General features: G+C 36.2%; 1 protein-coding gene and 1 non-coding gene across 2 annotated transcripts in view; both read right to left on the bottom strand.

The window, feature by feature from the left end:
* Positions 1-3,624: 3,624 nt before the first annotated feature.
* On the bottom strand, positions 3,625-3,717 carry TRNAY-GUA (transfer RNA tyrosine (anticodon GUA)). Its single transcript has 2 exons — positions 3,681-3,717; positions 3,625-3,660 (listed from the first exon to the last, which is right to left on the bottom strand). It is a non-coding gene; the product is annotated as a tRNA-Tyr (tRNA).
* Positions 3,718-8,619: 4,902 nt separating this feature from the next.
* The window catches only part of LOC101888822 (protein MAK16 homolog A), a 105,076-nt gene continuing 95,433 nt past the window's right edge, over positions 8,620-18,262 (bottom strand). The window contains exon 7 of the mRNA XM_059127355.1: positions 8,620-8,705. The gene's annotated coding sequence lies outside the window, so the exon portion shown is untranslated. The remainder of the gene's footprint in view (positions 8,706-18,262) is intronic.

Below are 18,262 nucleotides of genomic sequence, written 5' to 3'. Positions count from 1 at the left end.
GCGAGGTAACACATATAGCGGAGAGAAGTAATCTAATACAGATAAAACCATTAAAGAAAGTTTTAAAGTCGGGCAGGCCGACATTATGATACCCTACACCACTTTGCTAATTTAGTAGAGCTCCGCATAACAATTAAAAGTTTTTATGGGAGAATTCAATCATACACGCTATGATTATAATTATAATTTAAAGTTTAAAGAACTGAATATGCCGAAGCATTTGTATCCTTTAAATTCGGACATGTATTACCCATTTGGTGCACAATTAACTTGAAATCGGATAAAGATATATATGGGAGCTATATCCAAATCGGAACCGATCTCTATAAAATTTGGCAAAGCTATTTCTGAGCTTTATTTGACATATTTCCCTGAATATCGTCGTTACGGAGTGCATATTACAGCTGTTGGTAACAAATATAACAAATCGGATGAAGAGTTTATATGGGAGCTATAGCTATATCTGAACCGATCTTCAAATTTGACATACTAGCTTCTAGACTCAATTCGGTTGTAAATGCCAAATTCCATTCCATTTGGACAAATATTAGACGTTTGGTGCACGATGAAAGGTAAATCGGACGAAGTTATATATGGGAGCTATATCCAAATCTGAACCGATTTCGATAAATTTTAGCAAATGTATTTCTGAGTTGTATTTGGTATATTTCCCAAAATATTGTTGTTACAGAGTGCATATTACGGCTGCGGAGGACAAAAATAACAAATGGGATGAACAAATATATGGGAGCTATAGCTATATCTGAACCGATTTCGAACAAATTTGTGATTCAATGGAGATCCTCAAAAGTAACTATTGGTCTATCTCGCTTCCTTCTCCATGTTACAAACAAATGCACAAAGACATAATACCCTTACCACTATGTGGTGTAGGGTATAAACACTTTCTGAACCACATTCATTTTACGTAATGGTAATTTTGCTATGTGCATTCTATATCCACTGCCTACATAATTTTACATCTCCCACAAGGAACCATTGTAGCCTTATGAGCTAAGTTCTAATAAAACTTGACATATTTTAATATTTCTACTAACGTTGTATCTAATCTTTATGATTCGTTCCCCCCAAAAGGAAACAAATGCTGAGGGTATAAATCTGTCGGAACATCTACTAAATTATCTTAATTTGGTTGTATTGGAAGAAGATTTAGCAGCCTATGACTAGCCAAAGCCCGCACTTCATCAGGGAAAAATCACCTAAAAATTTTAGACTCATTTCAACAGGCCTTTTTAGTTCTCAAAATGCATAATTTGTTTAGTTTGAAAAAAAATTAAATCAAAACTTTATACACTGTACTTCAAGGATTTATACATTATTCAACGCGTTTAGTTTTTCGAAAGAGCAATATTAAAATGTTCACTTTAATACCAATAATTCTTCAAAATCTTTCATCTTAAAGTTTAGCAAGGGGCATATTAGTAAAAGCATTGCACAATGGATCCACATCCAATTTTTCTGTCCAAAACTATTTCAACGTCTCCATTTGACCTGAATATCAAATTTTATAATTTCAACTTTTCACTTCACCCAATACTAAATTTAGTAACATTTAGTACGCCAAAACAAGCAATATGCAATCTATCTCTCCATCCAGACATCAGCAGTGATCTATGATTAGTACTATTAAGTACTTTTCATACAATTCTAGTACAAATTTCCAAAACCACCTCCATGTCTCAATTCCACATACAAACAGGGATCTCTATATAAAATTTGAAGATTCCAGCTTTATCCCTTCACACAATACGAAATATAGTATCATTCAGTACATATTTCCAAAACCACCTCTACAAGGTGATATAAAAAACTGCAACAAAATCAAACGCCATACTTTTTACATATTTTTTTAATTTTATTGAATAATACCAAAAAATGTCGGAAATAGCACCAAATTGAGGTGATAGACACTTTGGTATTTTTTAATGGCAACCTTGCTTTCCAAAATACTCCAGACACAATAGTCCAACGGATTGGTATCCAGAGATTTTGGTGGTCAGTGTGCGCTGGAAATGAAGCGACGAACCTGATTTTGTAACCATTCTTGGGTGCCGCGTGCTAGTCCTGTTGGAATGTCCAATGTCTGCGGCCAACATGTTTGCATGCCCAAGGCTTAAATACAACCTCCAGAATATATTCGCGATAATATTCGGCATTTATTCTGATGTCACGGTCGATTAATACGAGCGGAGAGCGACCATCGGCTGTTATGGCGGCCCACACCATCACCATGGACTGCGCTTGAGTTCTGGTGGCCAACCGAAGGTGCACATTTTCAGCTGACCTCTTCGGCAAGTAAACACGATCATTTTGTTTATTTACAAACTGCTTGACAACGAATGTTTTCTCATCGGTAAGTTTTTGCCCTTTTTGGAATTTGAGTGCTCACTGCGACGTGGGTTTCGATTAAGTCGCTTCTTTACTTTTTCGAACCATTTCTGCTGATGTTGCGGGTTTCTTCCGCCCACTTCTTTGACGTCGGGCAACGCTACCAGTATCACGGTAACGAGCCATGGCACGAGACACAAAAGATTTTAATGATGGAGTGCTCTTACGATAGCCACTTGTAGTTTTCCAGCCAAATATAAAGAAATCACACACTCACGCTTGAATTCCATCAGAAATAACTTTTTTTCTAGTAAATTCCCGCCAAAATGCTTTTGTACGCCTGTAAACAATTTAATGAGCTGTCATTGGAATAATTCTAATTGCTGTCGGACGAGTGGTTTAGAATGACAGCAGTCTGAAGTTGGTTGAAGTTTTTTCATCTCACCCTGTATATCACTAACCTACCACCAACAGAGACCTCTACATAACATTGCGGTATTCCGGCACTATACATTTACTCAATACCAAATTAAGTACTATTTAGTATTTTTCGTTTAATTTGGAAAACATCTCCATATCACAATTCCAAAAAATTAGTACTATTTGATTTGATACTTTGAAGTAACAAATTTGTGCATTCCTGCTCTATTCCTTCACCCAGTATCAAATTCGATACCATTTAGTACACGTCATAAAAAAATGAGACGCATTTTCTAGACCACCGCTAAATATCAAACACAGATACCACCAGTAATCTAAGTATTAAATTTTAGAATTGCATCTCTATCCCTTCACTCAATACACATTTCCAAAACCACATCCATTTGTCTAGGCTACAAATGAACAGCGACCAAATTTCATATTTCAAGAACTATTTTTGTACCAAATAAAATACTATTTCGTACATTTGTAGTACCTATTTCCCAAAACACGTCTTTAGCACAAACCTACCAACAACTGGGACCTCAATACAAAATTTCACAATTCCAGCTTCATCCCTTCACCCTAAACCAAATTGTTTCACCTTCATATATTAAATTAACATTTAGGAGATCTCTAAAAATTGAAGAGTTTTTGATGATGTTCTAAAAATAGATGAGACTTTATTGGTCTTGTATAGGCCGATGGTCCCCCATTGCTTTTCTATAGCTTACATTCTTTGTAAGCTACTAAATAAATTAATTCCAAAAATATGTCATATTTTTCACAACATTTTTGTCTAATTTTATTCAAAACATTTAAAAAAGTAAAAAGAAATATTTAAAAAAAAATCAATCCTTCGAGCCGGATTTGAACCAGCGACCTATGGATGTCTACGCAAGTACTTAATTCTACAGTCCACCGCTCTACCAACTGAGCTATCGAAGGCGATACGCGAATGGTGGCAAATGGGCCATAAGAAATTGTTGGTATGCTTGTGGAACTTTTTTTATCAATGCCCAACCTCACAGTAAACAATAACACACACACGCACACACAAACACTGTGTTAATGATCATAAACGTGCTTCCACCAATGCCCCCCATAATAATGAACAAAAATGCGAACAGTTGTCTTGAAAAAGTACTAAATGAAGGCTGATGGAAATGGGAAGGAAATTTTGCTCCACAAAATTATTATACCCTCCACTATAGTATGGAGGATATATTAAGTTTATCATTCCGTTTGTAACACCTCGCAATACACATTTTAGACCCCACAAAGTATATAAACATAAAGTATACAGGATAAAATTCTATGTCGATTTAGCGATGTCCGTTCGTCTGTGGAAATCACTCTAACTTCCGAACAAATTGAAGTAGTTTGATAAAATTTTGCTCAAATGTATGTTATGTCTGGAGGACTTTTGGCACTGAAAATGGACCATGTGGGTCCACGTCTTCGTATAGCCCCCATATAACGGTACCTCCCGATATTCGGTATTTTAATGATTTTAGCGACATTATTCATCGGAATTGTTTCAAATTTGGTATTTAAAGTTCATAATGGATACTACAGCCTATGACAGAAAATTGTCCGTGAAGGTCCACGTCTTCGTATAGCCCTAATATAACAGTACCTCCCGATATTTTGACTATTTTAGCGACAATAGAATTGTTTCAAATTCGGTATTTGAAGTTCCAAGAAGATACTACAGCCTAAGACAGAAAATTGTCTGTGCAGGCCCACGTCTTCGTATAACGCCCATATAACGGTACCTCCCAATATTCGGTATTTTGATGATTTTAGCTACATTATAAACAGATTTTTCTTCAAGTTTCGAATTTAAATATTGCAATAACTCATGACAAAAGTTGCCTATGCAGGTCCACGTCGTCGTACAAGCATTCGGTATTTTTAAGATTTTAACAGAATTTTTAACGGATTTTTTTATTATTTTTTTTTTTCGGAAATTGGCAAATTTGTCTCAAATGGTGGAGGGTATTAAAAGTTCGGCCCGGCCGAACTTACAGCTTTTTTACTTGTTTTATAAAAATTTGAAATATTTATTGTATATATATATATATATATATATATATATATATATATATATATATATATATATATATATATATTTAAATAATGTATATATATATTTAAATAATCTTTTATGTCATGGGGGGGGGGGGAATTATTCTGCCCAAAAATATTTTTTAAACAAATTGAAATAATTGTATATATTTTTAAAAAATAATATCCTTATGTCATTGTGAGTATATTATAAAAATTTAAAAACAACCTCAAAAGTAGAGTTCATAGTCCGAATTACCAGCAGAAACCCAGACTAATTCATTAAAATTAACATTTTTCGCTTTCCAAAAATGTTCATCTAAACTTTAATATAATTTTCCATTCCGTCCCAAAGATTTGCACAAAACCATTTAATAAATTTGAAAAATTCAATCTTTAGCCTTTTAATCTTCCTGATTCGCCTTTAATTCAAGACGTTTGTGTTTTCAATTTCGCCTTCATTGTCTTGTAATTGTCCATTAATTAGGTAGTTAGTTGAGTGATTCGGATGTAATTTGTGAATTGAAGAAAATCACAGTTTAGTTACAAAGCTCTCACTGCACGTATTTCTTGTTGTTGTAGTTGTATGTTCTCTCTCTCTCTCTCTCTCTCATTTGGCCATTAATTTATTAACGACCAATAGAATTTATTGGCTTTGACCACAAAGGCAATCTTCTTCGTCTTCTTCTTCTTCGTCGTCAAAGTCTTCTTGGGTGTTATTCAGTTGTTGTTGTTCGTTCGTCGTTATGGCACATTAAACATAAATTATGGCTAATTATTATTGCAATTCACAAGTTTCGTTACGTTTTGGTCAAATTAGAAACTAATAGTTTTATTTCACTTAGTAGTTGTTTGGTAGGGGGGGGGGGGGGGTTTAGTTGTGAACACCGACCTTGATTAATAACAGGGGAAAAGATAATTTTTCCATTGAAAATATATGCTCAAGTAATGGAAAATCATGATTTTTAATGAAAAATATTAAGGAGCTGAGGACAGAAATTCACTATAAGTACTGGAAAATGCTTATAGTGTCACTTTCTTTTAGAAGGAAACAAAAATTTTGTTATTATTTATTTTTTTTTTTTTTGATACAAAATAGAACAAACAAACGTTGTTTTTATAAAAACAACAATAAAGGGATTAAGCCTGAAAATTTGCAACAACATTTGATACAAAATTTTAATTTTTGTATTTATTATTATTATTATTATTTTTTTTTTTTTTTTTTTTTTTTTTTTTGTAGAAAAATATTGATTTTTTTTTTTTGTTAATACAGGGCTAGATGATAAAGCCGCAGCCAACTTCAAACTGCTGTCATTCCTAAGCCACTCGTCCGACAGCTGTTAAAATTATTCCAGTGAGAACTCATTATTTTGTTTACAAGCGTACAAAAGCATTTTGCTGAGAAAATGTTATTCGTGATGGAATTCAAGCGTGATAGTGTGATTTCTTTATATTTGGCTACAAAACCACAAGTGGCTATCGTTAGAGCACTCCAGCATTTAAATGTGAATAAATCTTTTGTGTGTCGCGCATCATCGCTCGTTACCGTGATACTGGTAGCGTTGCCCGACGTGAAGAAAGTGAACGGAAGAAAACAGCAAAATCAGCAGAAATGGTTCGAAAAGTAAAGAAGCGACTTGATCGAAACCCTCGTCCCAGTGGTCGTGAGCTGAACATATCCATTCGGCAAATATTGAAAAATGAGTTTCGGGTAAAGCCATTGAAATTCCAAAAAATCCAAGAACTTACACCGCAACTGAAAAAAATAGACTCAAAAGAGCTAAAAAGTTGCTTCGTTTGGCCGAAAGTCGTGAACTGCCGAAATTGTTTTTCTCCGATGAGAAAACATTCGTTGTTCAGCAGTTTGTACACAAACAAGATGATCGTGTTTAATTGCCAAAGAGGTCAGCTGAAAATGTGCACCTTCGGCTGGACACCACAACTCAAGCACCGGCCATGGTGATAGTGTGGGCCGCCATAACAGCCGATGGTCGCTCTCTGTTAGTATTAAATCGTGTCATCAGAATAAATGCCGAATATTATCGTGAAAATATTCTGAATGGTGTATTAAAGCCTTAGGCACTCAAACATTTTGGCCGCAGACCTTGAACATTCCAACAGGACCCAGCACCATTGCACTCAGACAAATAAGGTTCCTCGCTTCATTCCCAGCGCACAATTGCCACCAAAATCTCCGGATACCTATCCGTTGGATTATTGTGTCTGGAGTATTTTTTGGAAAGCAAGGTTGGCACTAAAAAATACCAAAGTGTCGATCACCTCAAGCAAGCGCTGCGGCGAGAATGGACCAAAATACCGCAGAACAATATTCGGGCAGCGTTTGGCTGTTTCATTGGCCGTCTGAGGGCCATAATTCGTGCCAAAGGTGACCAATTCTAACAAATCTAAACTTATTCTAAAATTTGATGCTATGTCCGACGTTTTTTTGCGTTCATTCAATAAAATTAAAAAAAAAAAAACAAGTAAAAAAATATTAAATGCGGCCGGGACCTTAGGGTAATGAAAACACTAGAACCAATTATGACCAACAAATACCAACTTTTAGACATATTCGTGGAAAAACGTGACAAAAATCATCAAAGTATTGAATATCGGAAGGTATGCTGATTATGAATATATATACATTATGGGGTCCACGACGAATATTTAGGGATGTAACAAACGGAATGACAAAGTTAATATAACCTCCTTTCCTAGGTGGAGGGTATAATTATAAATTATGGCGTTTGGCTTTGTTTCAGTTTTTTTTCTCACCCTGTAATTGTTTGTTTTTTCCTTAACTTTTTATAAAAAAAATCCTTTTTTATTAAAAAATCTATAAATATAAAAAATCGTATTGGGTGTACAAATAGAGCTTGAAATCTGATATTTGCTATTAGGATCGCTGTTCATGTGTTGGGTGGTCATATGGAGGTGGTTTCGGAAATGTGTACTATAAATTGTACAATAAATAAGTTTGGTATTGGGTTAAGGAATATTTGGTATTCTAAAACTTGATATTCAAATTACCGACGGTATCTGTGTTCAAGATTTGACGGTGGTTTGAAAATGCGTCCTATATTTGTACGAAAAGTACTAAATTGTACTAAATTTGGTATTAAATGAAGTGATAGGACTGGAACCCTAGAATTTGATATTGAGGTCTCTGTTGGTGTCTGGAAATGAGATATGAAAGTGGTTTTGGAAATATGTAAATATGTATGTATGTTTGAAATATGTAATTGTACAAAAAGTACTAAAATGTACCAAATTTGGTGTTGGATGAATAAATAGACCTGAAATCCCGAAATTTGATTTGGATGTCACTTTTGATGCCTGTGGCAAAGATGGAAACATATTTTCCTATTGATTTGACTGAAAATATGGTATTTTGGAGCTTTGCCTTTCTCTTGCAACCAAATCGGTTGATATTATTCAATAGCAACTGTCAAAATGGTTTCTACACTCAAAAAAAATAATTAAATCAGGATTATCCCACATATGCTGCTACTCCTAAACATGAACCTAAATTGAAATTTATTTAGAAAAAGTGTTTTACGTCCAAAGAAAGTTAAAGCCAAATCAGATAATATGACCTACGCAATAAAATTTACTATAATGCATCCTTGTACAAATAATCGATTAGGGTTCTGTACATTTCATGATATAAAAATTCATGTCTTAAAATTTCTATAACTGCGACATCAACTTCATTTGATGATGATTTGTAGTAAAGGGGAGACCAAAAAAATGCAATGCACTTACCTTTTTTACATTCGTTGCCAAATGACGTCGCTGAAGGTCCGGAGTTTAAACAATTTTCCCATTGCAACAGCAGCTATGCATTTTAAGGATATTGTTTGCTGAAAAAATATAGGAAAGAGAAAACATTTTTAGGACTCTAGCTCTTTCTCGACATTGTACTTTTTGTTGTTTTTGTTATTGCTAACGAATGAAGGAATAAAATTGGAATTTATGCTAATGACGGTACTTTGGTTTTTTTTTTATTTACTCTAATTCTATGTTTAAGAGTTAATAAACTTTGGAATTCATGTAAACGGAATGCGGAAAAGAGAGAGAGGCAGAAGTGGGGGAGAAAAGGAAATAGGTCCTTCGTCATCGTTTCATTGTTTGTTGTGCAGGGGGAAAAACTGCAGCGTTGCTGGTTAAACGAACTTGGGAAAGAAAGCCGTAAAAACGACAATGAACCCAAATCGCCAAGGTAGGTACATTGGTGGAACAGAACATTGCCTCCTCTGCAGTTACTTTGTAAACGAATAAATTCTTCGCAAAAAAAAAACGTTTTGTAATCATTTTCTTGGCTTTAAAAATAGTGTTTTGTTGTTGTTAGTTCTTACGCTCGTTTTATGCGCCTGCAGACGACTTATGAGGAAGGTAGGTAAAACGTTAAGGTAACATAAAGCTACTACGCAAATTTGCCAAAGGGTGAAACCCTGTTCATCCTCCTCATCCATTATTCACCTATAGTTCGGGAAAACCCCAACGACAGCAGAAGAAGGGGAAAACAGAAGAAAAGAGAACCGACAAAAAATGTATTAAAGTAGAAAATGTTGTTGTATTACAAAAGAAATTAGCATAAAACTGCATAATAATACACAATGGCGCAACAGCCAGAAAGAAGCCAACCACGGAGGAGGTACTCTCGCATGAATGAAGTACCCAGCAAAATAATATTCTATGAATTGGAAGCATAATGTATTTTCATGCCTACCACAAGAATGAATTATTCCCTTTATCTTTCCATGGGAATGAATTATTCGCTATTTGGTAAATTTGGAGTTTTTAAGGCAACTCCTACTCGAAATAGAAAATGGGAGATTCAGTTCGCATTAACAGGATTACGATCTGGGATTTCAGTGTCAATGAAATCGTCACACCCTGCCCGAATGTTGTTCTGCGGTATTTTAGCCCATTCCCGACGAAGCGCATCCTTGAGGTGATCGACACTTTGGTATTTTTTAGTGCCAACCTTGCTTTCCAAAATACTCCAGACACAATAGTCCAACGGATTGGTATCCGGACATTTTGGTGGTCATTGTGCGCTGGAAATGAAACGAGGAAACTCATTTTGTAACCATTCTTGGGTGGTGAGTGCTGAGTTGGTCTGTGGCCAAATACACCCTCCAGAATATTTTCGTGATAATATTCGTCATTTCGATTAATACGGGCGGATAGCGACCATCGGCTGTTATTTTCATTTCACATTTTCATAGAACAATAATTGAGGACCTGGTGGCCAATGGAAGGTTCACATTTTCAGCTGACCTCTTTGGCAAGTAAACACGAGCATTTTGTTTGTTGACAAATTACGGGACAACGAATGTTTTCTCATCGTAGAAAACTAAATTCGGCAGTTCATCACGTTCGGCCAAGCGAAGCAACTCTTTAGCTCTTTTGAGTCTATTTTTTTCTTTTGCGGTATAAGTTCTTGCACTTTTAGAAATATCCATGGCTTTAACCCGAGCTCATTTTTCAGTATTTGCCGAATGGAATATTGCGATATGTTCAGCTCACGGCCACTGCTACGCGGGTTTCGATCAAGTCGCATCTTTCCTCTTCGAACCATTTCTGCTGATGTTGCGGGTTTCTTCCGTCCACTTCCTTGACGTCGGGCTACGCTACCAGTACCAGTATCACGGTAACGAGCGATGGTTCGAGACGCAAAAGATTTATCCACATTTAAATGCTGGAGTGCTCTAACGACAGCCACTTGTGGTTTTCCGGCCAAATATAAAGAAATCACACTATCACGCTTGAATTCCATTACGAATAACTTTTTTTCTTGAAAATTCTCACCAATATGCTTTTGTACGCTTGTAAACAACATAATGAGCTGTCACTGGAATAATTTTAAAAGCTGTTGGACGAGTGGCTTAGAAATGACAGCAGTCTGAAGTTGATTGTAGTTTTTTCATCTCACCTTGTAGAAGAGTTCTGGGTATCTGGATTTGCTGGGTACCTGGTCCTTGCAGTATTGAAATGAAAAGGCCGATGAATTGACAAGGGTGAGTTCGCGGTCAACAGACCTTGAAGTCACCAATATCTTAAAACCTCCTCTTTGGCATTTTACCAGAGAATTGAACCGACTCTTCAAGGAGAAAGACAAAGCAAGATGATACAATGAACCACGGTGCAAAGTATCAAAACAAAATTGGCCAGGTAGCTCCTAGCATAAAACGCAGTCTCTTTTAAGCATGAATAAACCACTATTACGGATTTAAACAGGGACACTAACAGGTCACTGCAGCATCCGTTCAAGAACATCCAAATTGAGATAAGTCTACTATTTCAATTGTAACTACACATCCTCTAATCTAGCCTAAACGTCTCCTAAGGACAGAACACCTTTCAATTGGTGTCATACGGATAAAATACGGTTGATTGATTAACAGTGCAGTATTTTCCCATTGACTTAACTGCATATTACTCTCTATAAGCTCTATCTCAAAACTAAACTGACAGCTTTGCAACATTTGCTGATCGCTACCAATATTGTGATTTCTTTCCGGCGAAGGGAATGGGAATCACTTGGATTTTCCACTTTTTTATATGTATGACGACTTTTGTGAAAATCAAACTCCTTAAGTGTCGAGCATTCTCAAGTGAATGAGAATCACACTCACTTCTTGATTTTCCCAAAAATTTACAATTTACTGTAAAGCTACCAGCACATTTTCAACTAAGGACTCACCTAGCTTTGCCAGTAGAAGAAACATCGATACAGTCACTTGAGTTTTTTGGTACAGAAGATATTTAAATAAGTATGAAATGAACGGTATACCCTTCATATCTCTTTAATATACCAAATCCTGTTTAAACGTCTCCTAAAGATAGAAAAATTTTCGAAAAACAACAACAAATTATTTTTTTTTTATATTATGCTCAATTGTTTTGCTGGGTTACGTTACAAAACCCCAGTGACTTTCATACAGCAGTTAGTCAGTCAGGCTGGCAGCCATTCATAGAGCCAGGCAGTCAATTGAGTAGATGATGTTAGTCAATCAAGTGAATTGATAGTGAATGGGAAGAGAGAGAGAGAGAGAGAGAGGGAAAGCAAAAAAAGGGAGAAAAAGCTCAACACAGAACACGTGCATAACAGAAATGGACTCCATTAGGATAACGGTATATTTTTTGTGGAGAAGGTGGGTTTGAGATAGGGCCAGGATATTGTACTGTGTATCAACATAGGTATTTAATAGGAAAAAGGTACCAAAACCAGATTATAACTACACGGAAGAAGGTGTGGAGAAAAGCCAGGAAATTTAGTTTTGAAAATAGTATCTCCGGATATACTAATTTTATATGAAAGACCCTTCGGGATATTTCAAATATATGTCAATGTAAAATTCTCATATGAAAGTAGCTATTAATTTCAGCTATTTCGACGATCGAAAAATTTGTTTCTTTGAGAGTAAATAGCCTCATTTAGGGGTATTTTTTTAAGACCTAACAAAGATTGACATGCGATCTCAAAACTCTTCTGAGGAATTTATCTACAAAACGAGTAAAAATTTGCAGTGAATTCGAAAAAGTGTATAATTCTTCGAAAAAAAAGAAGTTTTTTTATTAATTAAAATTAATAAAATTTATATGGACGAACAACATCGCTGCATATGTCTTCCATAGCCAAAAGATCTTCCAAAGATCTTCTGTTGTCAGAAGATATTCTAAATGTCTTCTATACAGGGTGAGATGAAAAAAATGCAACCAACTTCAGACTGCTGTCATTTCTAAGACACTCGTCCGACAGCTGTTAAAATTATTCTAATGACAGCTCATTATATTGTTTACAAGAGTACAAAAGCATTTCGGTGAGAATTTTCCAGAAAAAAAGTTATTCGCGATGGAATTCAAGCCTTTCTATAAATTTGGCTGGAAAACCAAAAGTGACTATCGTTAGAGCACTTCAGCATTTAAAAGTAAATAAATCTTTTGTGTCTCGTACCACCGCTCGTTACCGTGATATTGGTGGCGTTGCCCGACGTCAAGGAAGTGGACGGAAGAAAACAGCAACATCAGCAAAAATGGTTCGAAAAATAAAGAAGCGACTTGATCGAAACCCGCGTCGCAGTGGCCGAAAAATGGCTCGTGAGCTGGACATATCGCAATGTTCCATTCGGCAAATTTTGAAAAATGAGCTCGGGGTAAAGCCATTGAAATTCCAAAAAGTGCAAGAACTTACACCGCAACTGAAAGAAAATAGACTCAAAAGAGCTAAAGAGTTACTTCGCTTGACCGAAAGTGGTGAACTGCCGAATTTGGGTTTCTCCGATGAGAAAACATTCGTTGTCCTGCAGTTTGTAAACAATCAAAATGATCGTGTCTACTTGCCAAAGAGGTCAGCTGAAAATATGCACCTTCGGTTGGCCACCCACCAGAACTCAAGGGCCGGCCATGGTGATGTCGTGAGCCGCCATGACAGCCGATGGTCGCTCTCCGCTCGTATTAATCGACCGTGACATTAGAAAAAATTGCCGAATATTAGCGCGAACATTCTGAAGGGTGTATTAAAGCCTTGGGTACGCAAACACTTTGGTCGCAGACCTTGGACATTCCAGCAAGACTCAGCACCATCGCACTCAACACGCGCTACCCAAGAATGGTTACAAAATGAGGTTTCTCACTTAATTTCCAGCCCACAATGGTCACCAAAATTTCCGGATACCAATCCGTTGGACTATTATGTTTGGAGTACTTTGGAAAGCAAGGTTGGCACTATAAAATACCAAAGTGTGTCAATAAAATTAAAAAAAAAAAAACAAGTAAAAAAACATTAAATTCGGCCGGGCCTAACTTTTAATACCCTCCATCTTAGGGTAAAGGAAACATTAGAAGAAATGTGGTAAAAATCATCAAAATGCCGAATATCGGGAGGTACCGTTATATGGGGGCTACACCAAAATGTGGACCTATAATTACAATTAGACAAATCAGTGAAAAAATATGGAAAAAAACAATCAAAATACCGAATACTGGGAGGTATCGTTATATGGGGGCTATATCAAATCATGGACCAATGCATGCAATGTTTCGCCACCGGAGCTAGAACCCATTATGACCAAAAAATACCAATTTTCAGACAAATCCGTGAAAAAAATGTGGCAAAAATCAATAAAATACCGAATATCGGGAGGTACCGCTATATGGGGACTATACCAGAACGTTGACCGATATATCTCATTTTCAATACCAACCATCCTATATACAATGCAAATTGCTCTGCTAAATTTTGGCGCTCTACGTCAAATAATGTGGGATGTATCGTGATTTCAACAGACAGACAGACGGACAGACAGACAGACGGACATCGTTAAACCGACATAGAATTTTATGCTGATTATGAATATATATATACTTTATGGGGTCTAAGACGAATATTTAAGGATGTTTCAAACGGAATGACAAAGTTAATATACCCTCCTTTCCAAGGTGGAGGGTATAAAAAGTAAAAAATCATTGCGTTTGACTTTGTTGCAGTTTTTTTTATCTCACACTGTATATACAATGCTTCGCCAAAAGACTCCTACAATCAGAAGACCATCCAAACGAAATATTTCAAAATAACTCTGCATGAAAACCCAAATTCAGCTGCTAAATGCATTTCGAAAAGGACATAAATCACTTTCGTTACATTTCTCAAAGTTTATGCATTTTGTAATTGAATTAAATTAAATTTGCAATAACAATAATAATAAAGTAATTTTCGAATAATATTTTCAAAACCGCAAAGAAAATCCAATAAATTTTCCCAATAATTTGACTTGAATTGATTTGAATTTCATTAGCTGCCAATGTAAATTTTGCTCTGCTTTGTGTTCAGGGCAGCCAAAGTGTAAAGACAGACAGACAGACAGACGCAAGAAATCAAGTCCATGGCAGTACATTGACTTGCTATGCAAAATACACCTCCTCCCTTTGCCCTCCCCAGGCACCCTTTGCATCGGAAATGCCGATAAAATGATTTATGGCATCTAAACATATTTTGAGAAGAAAAAGAAAAACACAGGGAAGAAAAGGGATGAAAGAAAGTCGGAACAATAACAAACAAACCACTCTCGACGAGGATGTAGTGTCAATAAGAGAGGGAGCGTGAGTGGGTGACAAAAAATGAGAAACACCACAAGGATGTTATAACAAATATCGATGCATGGGAATGTGTATGTACGGCTGAATGTAGGTACGTAAAGCTGACGTACATATGTAATAACTTTATTATAAACATAATCAATATTGTAATGTTTTTTCCTCTCTCTCTCTCTCGTGCTTTCTTTTTTGGTTACTGTAACAAACTGGATATTAGAAAAAGAAAAGTAGCACAAAAAACATGGCACTTTGGGAATTGCATGCAATTTTTCCAATGAAAAACAAATTGTGTCACGACTAAAGTAGCATTACGGATTATAAAATGTGAAAATGACTGGCAGGTTTGAACAAATGGCGTAACTTTTTTTTCAAATCCAAAAGAGAAATATAAAAGAAAAGCTTTAGGGTGGATATAGATGATCTAAGATCCGTTGCAGTTACCATACATCAACGATGTAAGAAAGTTCGGTTAAAAGTGAAAAACACACCACATAAACAGGAGTCTTTGGAAGGAGTCCATTTCAGGACATTTGGGATCGATGGTAGGTGTACAAAATACTTTGTACATACTATTGAGTGCGGTTGAGGCGCTGTTTAGCAATAAACAATCAATATTCAACAAGTAAAAAAACATTATGTTCGGCCGGGCCAAACTTTTAATACCCTCCACCTTAGGGTGAAAGAAACATTAGAAGAAATGTGGCAAAAACCATTAAAATGCCGATTATGGGGAGGTGCCGTTATATGGGGCCTATACCAAATCATGGACCTACATATGCAATGATTCGCCACCGAAGCTGGAACCAATTATGACCAACAAATACCAATTTTCAGACAAATCCGTGAAAAAATGTGGCAAAAAGCCTCAAATTACCGAATATCGGGAAGTACCGTTATATGGGGGCTATATCAAATCATGGACCCATGCATGCAATGTTTCGCCACCGAAGCTGGAACCAATTATGAGCAACAAATACCAATTTTCAGACAAATCCGTGAAAAAAATGTGGCAAAAAAACTAAAATACCGAATATCGGGAGGTACCGTTATATGGGGGCTTTACCAAAACGTGGACCTATAATTACAATGTTACGCCACCGGAGCTGGAACCCATTATGACCAACAAATACCGATTTTCAGACACATCCGTGAAAAAATGTTGCAAAAATCATCAAATTACCGAATATCTGGAGGTATCGTTATATGGAGGCTATACCACAACGTGGACCTATACATGCAATGTTTTGCCACACGCTCAGGGACCTGCTATGACCTACAAATACCAATTTTAAAACAAATCCGGGAAAAAATGTGGCATAAATCATCAAAATACCGAATATCGGGAGGTACCGTTATATGGGGACTATACTAGAACGTGGACCGATATATCTCATTTTCAATACCAACCATCCTAGACACAATGCAAATAGCTCTGCTAAATTTTGGAGCTCTACGTCAAATAATGTGGGCTGTATCGTGATTTCAACAGACAGACAGACGGACAGACAGACAGACATCGTTAAATCGACTTAGAATTTTATGCTGATTATGAATATATATATTTTATGGGGTCTAAAACGAATATTTAAGGATGTTACAAACGGAATGACAAAGTTAATATACCCTCCTTTCCAAGGTGGAGGGTATAAAAATTACATATTTCCTAGCCACCATAAAATACCACATGTGAACAATTCGGTGATGTTGTGCGCTGACGCATACGATGATGTGTGAGATAATAATGGCTATGACCCACACGCACAGATATCGATGCGCTCAATAGATGTACAAGCCCTGCAATGTTCTCCATTCAATATTAGAATAGATAAGAATAATTGTGTGGCTGCGATTAGGTTAAGTTAGATTAGTTGTTGTAGCACTTAAGAAACACATTTTTAAAATAAAATCAGAATTGAAACTACATCCAACGAAAAAGGTTGTTCTTTCTTTTCTCATTTTCTACATTGATCCTCCGAGCAGGATCCGAATAGAGAATAGAGTTGACAATCGAAGAGAGAGAGATATTGGACTCTTTTCTCGCTATTACATTGATCTTTCAAGCCGGATCGAGAATTGAAATGGCACCCAAGCGCAGCGGTGGGAGATTGGACTCTATTCTCATTATTAAAACCAGTAAAGAAAGTCTTAAAGTCGGTCGGGGCCGACTTTATGATACCCTACACCACTTTGCTAATTTAGTAGAGCTGCGCATAACAATTAAAAGTTTTTATGGAAGAATTCAATCATACACGCTATGATTTTAATTATAATTTAAAGTTCAAAGGACTGAATATGCCGAAGCATTTGTATCTTTTAAATTCGGACTTGTATTACCCATCTGGTGCACAAATCACTTGAAATCGGATAAATATATATATATATATGGGAGCTATATCCAAATCGGCACCGATCTCGATAAAATTTGGCAAAGATATTTCTGAGCTGTATTTGATATATTTCCTTGAATATCGTTGTTACGGAGTGCATATTACGGCTGTGGGTAACATATATGACAAATCCGATGAACAGTATATATGGGAGCTATAGCTATATCCGAACCGATCTTCACCAAATTTGACATACTAGCTTCTAGACTCAATTCGGTCGTAAGTGCCAAATTTCATCCAATTTGGGCAAATATTAGACGTTTGGTGCGCAATAAAAAGTAAATCGGACGAAGTTATATATGGGAGCTATATCCAAATCTGAACCGATCTCGATAAAATTTGGCAAAGATATTTCTGAGCTGCATTTGATATATTTCCCCAAATATTGTTGTTACAGAGTGCATATTACGGCTGCGGAGGACAAAAATAACAAATCGGATGAACAATATATATGGGAGCTATAGCTATATCTGAACCGATTTCGATCAAATTTGGCATACTTATTTTTAGGTCCAATCTGATCGTACGTGCAAAATTCCATACTATTCGGACTGATATTATACGTTTGGTGCACAATAAAAAGCAAATCGGACGAAGATATATATGGGAGCTATATCTAAATTTTGACCGATTATCTCCAATTTCAATAGGGTTCATCCTTGGGCCAAACAAATGATTTGTGCAAAATTTCATCTGGATAGGACAATAAATGCGAACTGTACTTCGTTTACAAAAATACATGGACAGACGGACGGACGGACGGATATGCATAAATCGACTCAGAATGTGATTCTATGCAGATCATCAAAAGGAACTATGGGTCTATCTCGTTTCCTTTTGCCTGTTACAAACAAATGCACAAAGACATAATACCCTGACCACCTTGTGGTGTAGGGTATAAACATTGATCCTTCGAGCAGGATCCAGAA

The sequence above is a fragment of the Musca domestica genome, unplaced genomic scaffold (assembly GCF_030504385.1).
Source record: "Musca domestica strain aabys unplaced genomic scaffold, Musca_domestica.polishedcontigs.V.1.1 44, whole genome shotgun sequence".
Lineage (NCBI taxonomy): Eukaryota > Metazoa > Arthropoda > Insecta > Diptera > Muscidae > Musca > Musca domestica.
This window is presented reverse-complemented; position numbering and strand designations above follow the sequence as displayed.